The sequence below is a fragment of the Pipra filicauda genome, unplaced genomic scaffold (genome assembly GCF_003945595.2).
Source record: "Pipra filicauda isolate LSUMZ 115617 unplaced genomic scaffold, ASM394559v2 scaffold108_size2327098_pilon, whole genome shotgun sequence".
In the NCBI taxonomy this organism is placed as follows: Eukaryota; Metazoa; Chordata; class Aves; order Passeriformes; family Pipridae; genus Pipra; species Pipra filicauda.
The window spans coordinates 1,505,385-1,521,859 of NW_024103529.1; the positions used below are offsets into that span (position 1 = coordinate 1,505,385).

Here is a 16,475-nt window from a genome sequence, read left to right on the forward strand (position 1 = left end):
ATGCTGGGGAAACTAAAGGTGATTGAACTCACAAAAATATTACCAAGAACAATTGTCTTTTGAAAAGCCATAATCAGTGTGATACATCATATGACTGTAAAAGATAACATTTGGTACAGCTAACATTATAGAATCATTGAATGGTTTTGGTTGGAAGGGACCTTATAAAGACTATCCAGTTCCAACCCCTATGCCATAGGCAGGGACACTTCCCACTAGACGACTCTGCTCAGAGCCCCATCCAGCCTGGCCTTGAGCACTTGCAGGGATGGGACATCCACAACTTCTCTGGGCAACCTGTGCCAGAGCCTCAAACCCTCACAGTAAAGAATTTCTTACATCTTGTCCTAGTTAGGACAGCTGAGACCAGTTCATCACCGGATGGGTGTACCCCAAAACTGTGTATTCTATAGCCTTCCATGCCATTTCCCAGAAACTATTATCAATGAACCATTGATAACACAATGGCTCTATCTGCACATAGAGCCTGACTCCTCAGGCTATAAACTAGGTGTTAAGAGGCCTGCGAGATAGGAGTTGCTCTTGTCCTCACACCCATTAAGGACCACCCCTCCCCCCCAGGGAGATACTGAGCATTCCTGCCTGAACTGGAAGATATATAATCTTGGAGTCTTGGGACCTTTTTTAACCACTTGTGGGATCCAGAGGAAGACTGCAGACCACCACTCTCAACCAGACTGCAGACCACTACTTTTGACCAGACTGCAACCACCACTTTTCAACCAGACTGCAACAGCACTCTCACCAACAGGTTTTCCCCTCTCCTTTTCCTTTGGACTCAGGGGGCCCAAAGAACACCGCTCTGTTCATGCCCCAGGGTGCTGGGTTATATATTTGGTGTTTGTGGGTTAAAACCAATTGTTTGCCTGTATAATCGTACTTATTGTATTATTTTATTAAATTGTTATTCTGACTTATAATCTCTCTTTTGATTTGAGTTCATTTCCCCTGCTGGTTTACCTTTAAACCAGCACACATGTATGTTCACTGTGCCCATTTTCATAATATCAGTCAAATTTGTATCAAATTGTATTTAGCTATTCCTGGTCATGGTTTGTAGGATACAATTTTATCACACTTGAAGTAAACACAGATAATCAAGACACAGCAATGACAGAAATTGCAATTAAAAATTATATTCAAACCCCAGGAAAATTTCATTATTAAAACAAGCAGTACAAACAATATCAAAACATAAAATGCACAGACTCAGCTATTTATCAGTATGTAGCAACTTCCCTTAATATGTGTTTAACACTCACGAACACTTGTGGTTTGACAGCTTCCTGTGACAGACTCTAGCAGGATCTCCGTCCAAGAAAAATGGGAGAGGGTTTGGCAAGGAAATTCCTTTGATATTAATGAGAGGGCAGAACTCATCTGGGCCAAAATAAAGAGAGCAGAAACCTGTAAAACACTGCAGGTCATATCAAAGCAGGAAATGAAAACTGAAAGAGAATTTGAAGAACACCTTGTAAAGGATGTTCAGACTGGTAGTAAAAAGGCCCTTACACACATCAAAGGAAAGAAGGTAGTTACAAAACCCATGAGATATCTTATTAACAAAAGTCTAAACCGTGGAGCGGTGAGAGGCGGTGGCCAAGGGTGGTAAAGGTAGCACAGAGAACTCAAAGAGTTGTGTGCTCCAGGCTGCAGTTGGGAGTGCTGGGAGTTCATGACTCCACATCTGCTTCACATCGAGGAGGACAGGGGATCTGTATCAACATGAAGTAACATTATAGGGAATAGGTGCTTAAACAGGAAACTGAAAGCGAACCCTAAACAGGGTGTGTAAGCATGATGTCTGGAAGTGGAGAAAGTCACCCAAAAAGCAGGCGATATTTAGCCACAAGTGATGAGGGACCTCAGCTACCAAACTGTGGAACCACTAAGGAACCATCCTCATGGCTGGGAGGTGGCCACCACAGCACCGCTGCCCACTCAGGCCACGCCAGAGCCCGTCTGGAGAGGGAGAAACCAGCGAGGCTGACCTCGCTCCCTTGTGGAGCTGAACCACTTATGGCAAACCTCACGGACAAAGGTAGGCGACCAAGCTCGACTAACCCACTCCATCTGAGGGTCGGGCCCACCGTGCCCCCTCAGGTGCGCGATCCCGGGGTGGGGTGAGGCGCGTCCCCGCGCCTGCGCGCGGCCGCCGCTGCAGGCCCGTGTTCGCCGCGGCCGCGCGTGCGCGCCCCTCTCCCCTCCCGGAAAAGATGGCGGTGGCGGGGGGACCGGCCGGGGGCAGCGAGTGAGGGACGAGGTGGGCAGGGTTGGAGGGAGACGCGGTCCCGGCGCCGACGCGGCTGAGGGGAGGCAGGTGCTGGGCAGCGGGGAGGGGGAGGACGAGGAAGCCGGGGGTGCCTCGTAGCGGGGATGAGGAGCCGGGGAGCCGGGGCAGGGAGGCGGTGAGGAGGGAGCGCGACTGCCCCGTATGCGCGGGCGCCCCTCGCCCCTCACGGCTCCCTCACTGCCCTGGGGACGGGGCACAGCTCGGCGGCCCGGCGGAGGAGGCGGAAGAGCCGCGGCAGCGCTGGCGGGGGCAGAGGAAAGCGCACAGGTGAGTTCCGGGACCGGGCTGAGCCCTCAGGGCGCTGTCCCCGCCCGGCCCGGTGCGGGTCACCCAAAGCCCATAGTGCTGCTGTCGTTCACGAGTTTATTTATTTATTAGCGGTGCCACAAATGTGATTCGGCGTCACTTAGTGGTTTGGTTCCTCAAAGCGTGCTGGAAAGCATTCGGCTGCTCGGTAGCTGAAATGCCACTGGAGTGTGAAGGCTGCGTCTTAGGAAGAGCTGAGCCGCTGTCCTCTGTGAGAAGATATTTAAGGGCCTTGACGTGGAAACCCCTCAGTTAAAAAACTGTTAGACAACTTATTAATCTCGAAAATCTCTGTTAGCAGGGCTTGTTTTCTGTTATGTGCCCTCTCTGACCTCCTGCGACGAGGGGCGGATGTGTACAGGTGTCTGTGACGGCAGCCTCGGTTCCTGTAGTAATTTTAGTCTTCCTTGCCATTCACAGCTTCAGAAGTGGTTGGATGTAAAGCAAAATAGTTCAGATTTCTGTAAATGTCAGCTTCATTGAGTTAACTGCAGAGAAATGAAGATGCAGGTGTACTAAAGTATCTGACTCTGTTTACTGTTGCCTTGCATGTGTCCTCCCCCGTCGGTCCGTGCCTCTCCACACCCCACCCCCCCCACCAACTATAAACAATATGATGGTTGTGACCTGAAGACAAGCCTTTTGGTAAAACTGTCACAGAAACTTTTAACTTTCTGAAAAAAAATAAAATAAGTTTCTGCGGAATGTGTTTTCATGTACTTGTTTCTACCAACTACTGATTGAATGAGAGGAGGTGTTTCTGTGTACCAGTGGAGAAGCACAGGTTTGAAAGCTTTTCTTCAGGAATATTGCTGACATTTTGGTAAGTTAAAGCTATGGCAAGAGTTAAGTGAGATTGAGTCATTAATGGCAATGCAGAGAAACTGACCTTTTTTCCTATCCAGGTGCAGTAATCTAATATTTTTAAACTGGCTTTGAATAGAATTGTATGCCAGATGGGTTCATCCAATTCTAAACACTCAAGAAATATTAGCCTTAAAGTGAATGTCATGAGGTCGTTGTTATGCTTCAGCTTCAACATCCTTGATATGTTTTTTTTTCCCTTTAGTTACAATGAAGACTATTTATAGCATAGTTCTGTCCAGTGACAAAGACCTTGCTCTCCTTGGATGCTTTAGGAGTCAAAAAAGTATTAAAAAATTTGGTAAAAGGTATATATACTTGGTTGCATAAAGGAAAAACCAAAACAAAAAGTTGTGAAAATGCACATGGTAATATAGTTACTTATTTTTTTTTTATTATTTTTAAGTAATACAGTAGGAAACTCTATTGAGCATAAAACATGTTTTACAGTCTGTCTTATTTGTGCATATCTTCCATGCAATGAAATCCACACTCAGATATGTCAAATTTTGGTATCTGGGCATGTGTTGCACCAAATATTCCTCAAGTAACTGGCGTCACAACTACAGGCTTTTTTTAAGTGTACAACGAATACCCTCAACAGTGTGCTATGTCACTTATGCAGAGAGTTTGTGATACTGTTTTGGTTTGTATTAATGCTGAACTAGTAGCTGTTGGCCCTAACAAACACCTCCATTTTGTATTTACAGCACCTTGTGTATGCTTTCCATAATATATATGTATTTGTACGTACGTGTATATTTACTTTCAATAAATACTTCTAGGTTATTTCTGGTATCTGTTATATCTAGATAACCTCTGCAGTAAGGGATTTATATCTCCCTATGATTGTATTTAAAACTAAACAGCTTAGTTAACAATAAAGCTTCCTAAATCCTGTAATGATCAAGAAAGGAAGTTTTGATTTGGCTGACTTTATTTTGGCTAAACTCTGAAAATTCCTTCTTTGTGTACAAGTAAAACAGGTTGAATTGGTTTTTATTAGCTAACTTCTCATGTTTGTTTCAAACAGCTCAGTAACAATAAAGAATTGTTCACACAGGTGCTATATTTGTGCTTTTAGAAATATTAGCAAGCTATTCTGAATTATTATGAGTGCATGAAATACCACAGAGGAGAGGATGAGGGAGTGGGGCCTGTTTAGTCTGGAGAAAAGACTCTGAAAGAATCTTACCAATGTCTGTCAGTGTCTGCAGGGAGGGGTCAGAGGATGGACCAGGCTCTGCTCTGTGGTGCCAAGCAACAGGACAAGAGGGAACAGCAGAAACTGGTGCCCAGGAAGTTCCACCTGAACATGAGGAAGAGCTTCCTTATTGTGTAGGTGACTGAGCACTGAAGAGATTGCCCAGAGAGGGTGTGGAGTTTCGCTCTCTGGAGATATTCCAGAACTATCTGGGTGCAATCCTGTACTGTGTGCTCTAGGGTGACCCTGTTAGGGCAGAGGGCTTGGACCAGCTGAGCCACTGTGGTTCCTTCTGTTGAAGGGTTGACCCTTTTGTGAGTGGCAAGTGAAAGCACAGCACTGATTTTGGATAGTGTGCATCTTGTTTCTGCTTTCAAACTATGCTTTAAAAGTTGTTTCATAGGGTTATACAATAGAAGTCCATTAATTCTGTGGTCTTCTCTGACACAATCTGAAACTTTGATTTCAAAAAACTATGTTTTTTTGTTGTGCCTCATATTCTCCATTGAGTTGTCTCAGTGTAATTTGAACAGTAGGAGGCAATATCTTTTTTTTAATATCAAGTTACTCTGTTTTCAAGTATGATTTTAGTAACTTGTGGTTAGTAACTTCACTTGTGCTGAAATAAGCAATGATTTAATGGACTGAAGTAGCCAGCTTGGTGAATAAAACAGGGTGTTTTCATGTTTTAATGAGAGTATCAATATTATGAATGTTAAAAGAAAAAAGTTTTATCAAGATTATTTTATGATGACTGAAGTTTATTCAGTGAACCTTCCGCTGTAATTTTAAAAAATGCATGAACTAAGTGTACTGAATAAATGTATGTGAACTCAGCTGGAAAGTAGTTGTAACTGATATTTAAATGGATCTTCTAATTGTTTGCTGTTAAAGCTCATATTTTCATCATTCATTTATTACCAGCATTAGCAAAGCAAAACCACTTTTACCTTAGAGTCATGAATTTTATACCCTTCAGATTAACATACCCGATTTAGAATGTTTTGATACCTCCCACTGTTGGAATTTTGATCCTAATCAACTTCAGTTGTGATTACAAGTATTACTTTGTTAAAATAGTGTTTGAATAAACTGTGATGGTGATTTCAATGGCAAGTCATGCTTTGCTCTTGCAGAACATGAGTTATTGGGTGATTGCCATTCAGTTTTAGTTGTAGCTGGGTGATCAAGCTACAAGGCATTAAGCATTTGCTCAATATTGCGCATCTGTATGTGACGTGTGTCGGTGAAGATTATGGGAGAGGTAGGTAGTTGCCAGAAAGGTTAAAGAGATTAATACTTGCTTGGTTTTCTTGTCTCCATATACTGTTGTAGCAGTACCTCTGATACTGCTTGCTGGTCATGGTTACAAAGATAGTATATGCTAATTTGAACTGACTGCCAAAGATTAGTTGGATTCATGAGTATGTTCATTTGTGTCTTTAATAAGAAATGATTGCTTTAGTATTAGTCATCACTAGTGGAAATAAGAAATTTTAAAAAAATGAGTGCTTTTTAAGATCAGAGAGAATTTATTTTGCCATTACTTCCATGTGGATTTTCAGAAGGTGAGAAATAAAATTCAGTAGACAAGAATATCTTCTGAATAAGTAAATACAGTTGTATTAGGAGAACAAGTAGTTTGATTTCTCTATGGAAGTGTTAAACTAAAACACTGAAGTTTAAGTATCAATAGCATTTTGATATGTCTTTCATAAGTGTAGCGTTATTCTTCAAGGGTGTATTTTAAGCACAAATTGATAAAATATTAATCTCTAATGGAAAAAGAGACCTTATTCATGCAAACTTAATTTTCAAAATAAAAAGAATTGAGGATGTGTGATAAAGTGTAATGATACCTTTCTTAATGCTGTGATTTTTTTGAAGAGATGAACTTTATATTCTAATAGAATTCTGAATAGAATTCTGATGACGTAGGAAAACATTACTTAAGGCTTACCTTTTCACATATAGGTTAAATTCTTTGAGTGAAAATTGTGTATTTTTTTCTGGAAATCAATAAAAAACTTTCTTATTTGTGCAGTTAATGGTATGATTGTCGGTTGCTTTAAATAGGTTCTGAAAGGTGCTGAGTTTCACAAAACTGAGTTTGGCTGTTAGTAGATTGGCCTTTTTTGTAGTAACTGGCATGTGGAGGGAACTGGAAGGAAACTAGGACTTCTCATTATTGTGTGACAAGAGTGCAAAGAAATCATGAAAGCATAAATTGTGTGAGTTGGCTTTCCCTTTATTAATGGAAAAAGGTTCTCAGGATCACATGAGCTTTTTCTCTTCTTTGAAACCCCTGCTATGGAGAGCCCACATTGCTGCTGTTCTTCCATTTAAATGGCCTCAGACAAGAATCCCTTTAGAACTAAGCAATATTTTTCTTAAAGAATGGTGTTAAAAATTCCAATTTAACACATTTTATACAGAAATTTAGTTATATTACTCAAACATGCTTGCTTTGTCTCATTGTTTTTTCCACTTTAAGGGAATTGAGTCTTAAAACTCAATATACGACTTGGTTGTACTTTTCTGTTTCTTGGAATAAGATTTCAAGTATTTTTACATACTGTAAGTTGAAATGCAGTTGATCAATGAGAAGCATTTTCCTGCAGCCCCCTCTGGGTTGTTTTGTTATAGGCTGTACTGGAGTTTGGATTTGGATTGTGGACTCCTTGTGTAGGTATGAGGTAACTTCTAATTCAGGTCTGTCACCCTGACCTCAGTGCCTGGGATTGTGTTGAGTGCCATTCCGTGCCATCCTAAACCCAGCTTGGGTTTACGAAAGGCAGGTCCTGCTTGATCAGCCTGGTCTTCTATGACAAGGTGACCGGCTTGGTGGACGAGGGAAAGGCTGTGAGTATTGTCTACCTGGACCTTAGTAGAACCCTTGGCACTGTTTCCCACAGCATTATCCTGGAGAAGCTGGCTACTCATGGCTTAGACACATGCAGTGTTCACTGGGTAAAAAACTGGTAAAAGACATCCAGGCCCAGGGACTTGTGGTGAATGGAGTTACATACAGCTGGGCCTGGTCACTAGTGGGGTTCCCCAGGACTTAATGTTGGCCAGTCCTGTTTTATGTCTGTCTTTAGTGACAAGGCGATCAAGTGTTCCCTCAGTCAATTTACACATGACACCAACTTGGGCAGAAATGTTGATCTGCCAGAGCACAGGAAGGATTTGCAGAGGGATCAGGACAGGCTGGATTGGTGGGTTGGGGCCAATGGTATGAGGTTCAACAAGATCAAGTGCCAAGTCACAACAACCCCCTGCAGCACTACAGGCTGGGGGCAGAGGGGCTGAAAACCGGCCCAGCAGAGAAGAACCAGGGGGTGCTGGTTGACAGCAGCCCGGAGTGTGCCCAAGTGGCTAAGAAAACCAGTGGCATCCTAGCTTGGAGCAGCAGTAGTGTGACCTGCAGGACCGGGGAAGTGATTCTCCCCCTGTACTGGGCCCTAGTGAGGCCACACCTCAAGTTGTGCTCAGTTGTGGGTCCCTCATTGCAGGAAAGACTGCTGAAACAAGTCCAGAGAAGGGCAACGGAGCTGGGGAAGGGTCTGAAACACAAGTTCTGTGAGAAGCAGCTGAGGGAGCTGGGGGTGTTTAGCCTGGAGAAAAGGAGGCTCATGGGGACTGTATCACTCTCTACAGCTACCTGACAGGAGATTCCAGCCAGATGGGAGTCAGTCTCTTTCAGCCAAGTAACAAGTGATGGAACAAGAGGAAATAAATAGTCTCAAGTTTCATAGGGAGAGTCTTAGACTGATTATCAGGTAAAATTTCTTTGCCAAAAGGGTTGTCAAGCATTGGAACAGGCTGCCAAGGGAAGTGATTGAGTATCACAAAGTGATAAAAAAGTGATCTCTTTTAAATCCCTAGAGGTATTTAAAAGACATTTAGTTGTGGCAATTAGGGGCAGGAATTTGGCAGTGTTATTGGTGTTGATGATCTTAAACGTCTTTTCCAAACCAAACAACTCTATGATTCTAAAAGAAGTATTTGCATGCCTGAGTAAGCATGGCAGGATAGAACTTAGAGCTGTCAGTGTAGTATGCTGTAGCCTGATCCTTATTTTGGTTTGTCTCTTGATAATTGAATTGTTTGGGGTTTGGATTGTATTACTTTTTAACTCTTTTTTTAGGAATATGGAAAGGTAAGAGTGTGAATAAAAATGAGATACAGAGTGCAAATCTGAGTATATAAACAACAAATGACATTCAAACGGAATGGTGAAAATAATAAGTATTGTAACACTAAATGTGTCCCCACAGCTTCAGAGGAAATTACTCACAAGTTTATTTTTGCAGGTGTTTCTTTGTGCAAAAGTTCTGTGAACATCTTGGTCACATACTTTATGTTCAGGTTTATACAGCAGAACAGACTTGTATCCATGTTGCTGCTTGTGTTGTCCCTGGAGAAACAGGGAACTTCAGACTGATAGGAGCAAAATGTTGCTATCTTGGAATTATTATGAGGAATTTGTCCAACCTATTCATTATATGTAATGTTGCTTTGTGTTGGAATAATTTCCTGGAGATTTTGGTGTTTGTTAAAAACAAAAAAATATGGCATGTAGTGTGCAGAGATTTTTGTTGTGTTGTTTCTTGTTTTGGGACATTTTAATTAATAGTTTTTCATAAGTATTCTTTGTAATAAACTTGTGTCCTTCTCCACTGGGATAGAGTTGTAGACTTTTTTCTAACAGGTAGCTGTTACTCACTGTGGGTATAAAGTTCTTACCTGCAGCTGGTCTCTGTTCTCAGAAATTATTGATTTTCCGAGTAGTGGAGTTTGAAAGTAATATTGCTTTTCATGCCACTCCTTTTTTTCTCTTAATTACAACATGTAACTACACCAAGGAGTGTGCTGCAGAGCAAGTTAAAATTGAGGTGAGTTTATAGCTCGATCTGTATTTCGATGCTTTTGTTTGCAGGGAAGAGCAGGAGGTTTAGTTATTCCTTGCAGCATAGGTCTGAAGATCAGACTTACACAGTCTGTTAAAAAGCAGTAGTTTGTGCTATTACAGGAGGACTCCTGATTGAAATGGCTCTTTTCACATGTATGTGGGCTCTTTGTTATGCAAGAGGATAATATTTTTTTCTTAGATAGTAGGTAGTATTTTTTATGTACAAACTATTTGTGTGCCGAACATGCATTCTGAAAAGTCCTTCTATGTACTTAACATTAATGAACCTTTCTTTGGGTATGTTTGAGAGCATATGAAGGATGTGGTGGGAAAGTAATTTATCATATTGATACCTACTTGGGGCTGTTGGAATTTAGTAGCTTGGAGAGTACAGTCTTTTAGTTCCTAATTTTTTTAGAAGTGTAATTTATTTCAGACATGGTAACAGTATTGTCCTGGAATTCAGTAACTGTAGGAAAAGTGTTTTGTGAGGCTGTGGTGTAAGAATTTGAGCAAATATATTCATGTTCTACAAGAAGTAGCCATGCTACTTGTTATCCTCATAGATGGTCAAGCCTGCTTCAACTAGTGTGATGTAATAACAGCTTTTATTTTGGTTGAAACATTTAAATATTCAGTTATCACTGATAATTGAAATATTTTAAATAATTCTATGCTAATCAAAATCTGGAATAAAAATCACCAGACTTATCTTTGATTTAGTTTAATAGTGCAATCCATTCCTTGCCTGCTTGAACCATCTGAAAAGAGGTTGTGGAAAGTGCAAGATTTTTTAACTGCAGCATGTTAATTGTCATCTTAGTCATCAGCAGTTGCCTCCATTGCTTTGTGTGTGTGTAACATCCTTTGAAACAGGCTCAGCTTCATCAAACTGTGAAACAAGACATTTCTAAGTGGAGTGCATAGTTTGATCAAGCAAGCTCTTACTCCTCCTAAGTTGTGTTTTGTGTGTAGAGTATCTGAATAAAAATACTGAGTTCCTCAGCTGTTCCAGTTGGACACAGGTCATAGTGCTGTGTTTATGGTTCTAAATTCAGATGCAAGTCTTGCAAAGAACTTCCACTTTGTCTCAAGTTGCTGACATCTTTGTGTCATACCACTACTGCCTGTCTTGGTTTGTGTTGCTCAGATTACATATCTCTTTACTGTGGTTACTTGTTTCCAAAACACCATCCTAATACTTGATGTGTTTTAAAAATATAATGGAAAATATTTTTTTGTGTTGCAAAGTCCTTTGGTATCAACATTGATCTTGATGGCTAGTTGTGTTGGTCTTTACTATTCAGTAAAAATTAAGGTTGTTCTTAGGACCAGAAATTTGGCATGCCTTCATTTATGAAATTTTCATGCAGTTAAATGCTGAGTTGTAGTTCCCAAAGCTTTGAAGCATTGTCAGAACTCTACTTAATGGCTTTTAAGGGTCCAAGTGGCTGACCTTTGCACTGCTCTTTCCTATTTAGTAAAAAATACCTTTCCTGTAGTTGACATAGTTCCTGGTTGAAATTTTAGTGTTCTGTAGCAACTTGCCTATTTCATTGAAAATGCTGGCCATCTTATCATTTTGCTGTTCAGTAAAAGCTTCAAATACATGTGTAGACGCTTCATTTTCATGACAAAGAGGAATCAGCTTTCATGGTTGGGGATACCCAAAATTCTAATTCCCTAGTCCTAGCCCCCTGTCACATCTCAATCCTAATGTGAAGTGGGTTTTCCAGACAATCACACGAGACCCAAATTGGGGAAAGGGAATTATATTACAATGACTGTACAAATAAATATTATAATACATTATACACACGATCTCAGCTATCTCTACCATGACATAAGTATTTACAATGGATCAGATCTCTTCTCCCCTCCAAATAAAAATCCAGGAGGGAAGGAGGACAGATCCCTTTTAGTCTCTACTCTGAGCAGCAGCATCTTCTAAGGCAGCAGGTTCTCTGTGTCTCTATGCAGCAGCCGTAACTGGATTGTTGTAGCTGGATCTCTTCTCAATACACACAAGGGGGTCTCCTTTCACTCCTCTTGGTTTTCCTTTGACTCCAAACAAAGGTCTGACCTGTGGACTGCCAGCAGGGACAAAACTCGCTTCACCACAGGCATATCATGAAATGCAGGGGCATCTTTGTGAAAGTCCCTTCTTCAGGGGGGTTCACCCGTGAGTCAGAACATCTTGGGCAGCATTTAGTTGAAAGCCTTTGCCTCAAGAGTTCTACCAGAGCTCCTGTGCTTTGTCTCAGGCTGCTAGGCTTAGCAGCAGCAGCGAGGGGGGCCAAGGTCAACTCCCCCTGCATTCCTCTCTGTCCCGATCCAGCTTCAGGACGTCTTTGAGCTTCTCAGCTCCTCTCTCTCTCTGGTGCTGCAGCACTCCAAGGCTCTTTCAAGTAAGAGTCCATCATCTTCCTCCTTTTCCAGGAAGGGTCTCAAAGGAGTCTGGGGTCTTATTCCAGTTCTTACCCCAGCTTCCTCTCTCCCTGCTGCTCTCTCGGCTCTCTCTCTCTTCATTAGACGTCTCTGTGTCTGCTTGCCTGGTTGCAAGCCGCCTCTGCCGCTTCTTATCTTTTTGGCTCTCTGCCATCGCTTCTGGACGCTGCTTCTGCCACTGCTGTCTCTGCTCACTCACAGTGGAGAAAACTTTCTTAGCTCTCAGCTGCAGGCACCTAGCCCAGCTTTATGCTGTTCCAGGTCCCCGCAGGCCCCACTGGGGGCTGGGGGCCAAAGCCCCCCAGGGGCTCCTGCCCTCTGCTCCTTGTGGCCTCAGAACATGGCTACCACTTCTTCAACCCAACTACAAGTAACCTTCTCTTCCATTTGCTTGTGGTATGTTTACATTTCGCAGGAGCACAGATTGGACAAAACTTCAAAACTTCCAGGGGTCACCACCCCCTGGGGTTTTACCACTTTCTTAGCTTCAGAGGGAAAACCTGGTTCAAACCACTACACCTTTGCACTGCTCTTCCCTATTTAGTAAAAAATACCTTTCCTGTAGTTGACATAGTTCCTGGTTGAAATTTTAGTGTTCTGTAGCAACTTGCCTATTTCATTGAAAATGCTGGCCATCTTATCATTTTGCTGTTCAGTAAAAGCTTCAAATACATGAGTAGACACTTCATTTTCATGACAAAGAGGAATTAGCTTTCATTCTGAAAGAAAAGTTTGTACTTTCAAGCCTGCACAAATGCCCTTCCAGTGCCCATAATGCCTGCCCCAAGGAAGGAGTTCTCTTATCCACACATTGAGGAGTTCCTGGAGTGAGAAATTCCCATTTGTGATGTGCAGAGCATAGACTGTAAAGGGCTAAGTAACTGTGTTTCTTCTACTGTAGCAGAAGAGATACAGGACACAACTCTTTTAAACTCAATACTTTTAATTTTTTTTTTTTTTGTGATGGGCATGTGTATTTTTCTCATTGTGTTTCTTAGAATTCAGCTATGTTGGGGGGTTTGTTCTCAGACAACTGCAAGAGAAGTGTAAGGAACAGAACAAAGGTCTCTATGTAACCTTTGTTGACCTCACCAAGGCTTTCGATACTGTGAGCAGAAAAGGTCTAGGGCAGATTTTGGAACACTTAGGTTGTCCCCCCAAGTTCCTTAAAATGATCATCTCACTCCACAAGGATCAGCACGGCCAAGTCAGATATGGCAATGCACTTTCTGAGCCCTTTCTAATAACTAATGGTGTGAAACAAGGCTGTGTTCTCGCTCCAACCCTATTCAGTCTTTTTCAGCATGATGCTCCAAAGGGCCACGGCAGACCTCGATGATCAGGACGGTATCTACATTCAATATCGTACTGATGGAAGCCTTTTCAACCTAAGGTGACTGAAGGCCCACACCAAGACCTTAAACCATCTTATCCGGCTGATGACGCCGCCGCCCTTGTCACCCACACAGAAGCAGCTCTGCAGCGTTTAACATCCTGCTTTGCAGACGCTGCTGAGGTTTTTTGGCTGGAAGTCAGCTTAAAGAAGACAGAAGTTCTCTATCAACTGGCACCTCAGGAAGCCTTCCATCATCCCCATATCACCATTGGCCAATCAGAGCTCAAATCAGTCCAGCAGTTTAATTACGTAGGTAGCCTCATCTCCTCAGATGGTAAGATTGACGGAGAGATCGACAGCAGGTTAGCAAAGGCATATAATGCTTTTTTTAAAAGTGTTTGCCAAAATAAACATTTGAAGAAAAGTACAAAGGTCAGTGTTTACAGAGCCATAGTGCTGTCTACTCTCTTATATGGATCTGAATCATGGGTCATCTACCGCCACCACCTGTGACTCTTAGAATGCTTCCATCAATGCTGCCTCGATACAATCCTAAACATCCTCTGGTCAGATTATGTGACCAATACATCTGTTCTAGAACAAGCAGCAGTCACAAGTATTGAGGCCATGTTGATGAGAACACAGCTGCGTTGGGCAGGGCACGTCTCCAGGATGAAGGACCACCGCCTCCCTAAGATCTTGCTTTACAGTGAACTTGCCATCGGCTGCCGCAAGAGAGGAGCCCCGAAGAGGAGATACAAGGACTCCCTGAAACAACATCTCAACCTTGGCCATATTGATCATCATAACTGGTCTACTCTGGCCTGCAATCGGGAGGCCTGGAGACACACCATCTATAACGATGCGGATGCTTTTGAGGAAGCACACAGCATCACCCTTGAGGAGAAAAGACAACGCAGAAAGAATCGTGCCTTGCAGAATATACCACCTAAGGAGTCCTTCCGCTGTGCCTTTTGCAACTGGGCTTGTTTATCTCGTTTTGGCCTTTTTAGCCACCAGCGCGCTTGTAACAAGTGTGGGTAGAGCCCTCCCCAAATCTTCGTTCGCGAAGCCCGGCCATCATGATGATGGTGATGTTGGGGGGTGTACAGGTATTTGAATTAGCCATTCTTCAAAGAAAATGCTGTACGTGGCTTGAATAATGGGGTTTCTGGAGTTAAATGCCTTTCTGGTCTCACTGAGGTTGTTTGTAACTTCTGTATTTTCTGCTCAGAAAGATCTACATTTAAGTTCTCTACTCTTTTTAAGCTGTTTCCTATGGAACTTGCAATCCAAGGGTTCACATAAAGTCTCTTTGATTACTCTGTATTAGTCAGGAAAGACTTGGATGTGGAATGAAGTTTGGGTAAAATTGTTGGTTGTCAGCAGGTGCTATACAACAAAAGTAATTGTTGTATAGCAACTGCTACACATCAGGATCTAGACCAATAAAAAAAAAGCAAGCTGATTACATTAGAATTTACTAACTTTTGACATCAAAAAGCTACCTGTCAGCAGTTTAGGACTGAAAGCTGCAGTGCCAGTAACCTTGACACTACAGTTGTCACCAATCACAGCTAAGAAGATCTTGTCAGCAGGCACTGCTGAGATACATGAGATTCCAAGCTTAGCAGAATCTAATATATGACCATATTCCTTGCACATTGTTGCTTCTTAACATAAAGCTAAATTGATTTTTTTTTTAATAAGACAATGTAACAAAATTTGTTTGCAGACTTTATCAATACCAAGATTAAGGACAACTCTGAATATTTCCCAATTCCCTTTTATATCTATTTCTTTAATCTTTCTTGGCACCAGTTTTCCTTCTCCCCTGTGTTTCTGCAGAATCACTTTATTAGGGTTTTGTTCCATGGTATTCAAACTGTTCAACTACAAACCTTTTGTTGTATAGGATTCTAGTTTTAGCTCAGTCTAGTGGAGTGCTGACTCAAACTTGTGTAAAATTCCGGTTTCTACAAAAGGAAGAAAAAAAACCCTACAGAATTTATGCCATTTACTCTAGCATTTTTCTACATTTTGTCCTTTGTTGTTATTTCAGTGAAAACTATAGCTCTAAATGAAGAGATACAAGCTGAAAAAGGGCATTTGCCGCTGTGATTTTTCTTCTTTGGTTCCAAATACATCTTATTATTACTTATTATGTATTGTTATATATGTTAATGACTTTTTACAAAAACCTGTGTACTGAATATGTCTTGTGGTAGAAATGCCAACATATGTCTCTAAATATGGTTCAGAATGAGCTCCAGAAAGGTTTAAGAACAGGATTCAGCTTAGAATCAATGAAATAGTTATAATTCAATCAATATTTTTTTTTTTTTAAATTGAATGTCAAAATTCACCCAGGCTACCAGGAAGCACAAAGTATGGCTGAGTACCAGTTCATACATGTGGCTATTATATTTTTGTCTTAGAATATCCTTGTTAGTTTAATGTGTGTACACTGTAAGTCTGTGTCCTTGCATTCAATTAGACTGAATCCACTGTTGTGTCAATGCATGCCAGTGCAAAGTAGCCAGAATATTATGAGACTTCTTGTTAGTTAATATAAGACTAATGGGATGTTTGAATTGGCATGGAATTAGGTCTCTGACAAAAGATTTAGATGCCAGTCCAGGTGATGGCTTGCTAATTAAATGTCTAAATGTCATTAAGACCTTGAGAACTAGACTTGATTCATAAAGCTTTTTCCAAAAAAATGTTTCAAGTGCTGGAAGCTGAAAAGAATTAATTGAATGGAGAAAGAGAGCTTGTCTTCCTCTAAACTCAGTGGATTTGTGTATTGCTTTGTTTGCATGAAAGAGTAGTTGTCTGTACATGACTGTCTTTATACTGTTCCAAATCACTCTCTCAATTTTACTTGTCAGCAAGATGTCCAGGTCTTTTTTTTTTATAAGTGAAATAGTGCCTTGAATGATGTAAAGCTACTGAAGAGTCCGTGTGACAGTGTAGTATTTATGCAGCAAGGAAGACCTGAAACTCATTGTAATGACAAAGCCTGGTCGTAATTCAAAATGTTTTAACTTGTTTGGAAAATACTGGGAAAATATCTGCCTTCAACGTG

General features: G+C 41.5%; 1 protein-coding gene across 2 annotated transcripts in view; it reads left to right on the forward strand.

Moving 5' to 3' along the window:
• Nucleotides 1-2,268: 2,268 nt before the first annotated feature.
• Nucleotides 2,269-16,475, forward strand: part of APC (APC regulator of WNT signaling pathway) — a 99,306-nt gene continuing 85,099 nt past the window's right edge. The window contains exons 1-2 of one of the 2 annotated variants that reach the window (XM_039380776.1): nucleotides 2,269-2,284; nucleotides 2,514-2,581. The gene's annotated coding sequence lies outside the window, so the exon portion shown is untranslated. Of the gene's footprint in view, nucleotides 2,285-2,400; nucleotides 2,582-16,475 lie in introns of those variants that run through there. The other variant, XM_039380781.1, reaches the window with a different exon arrangement.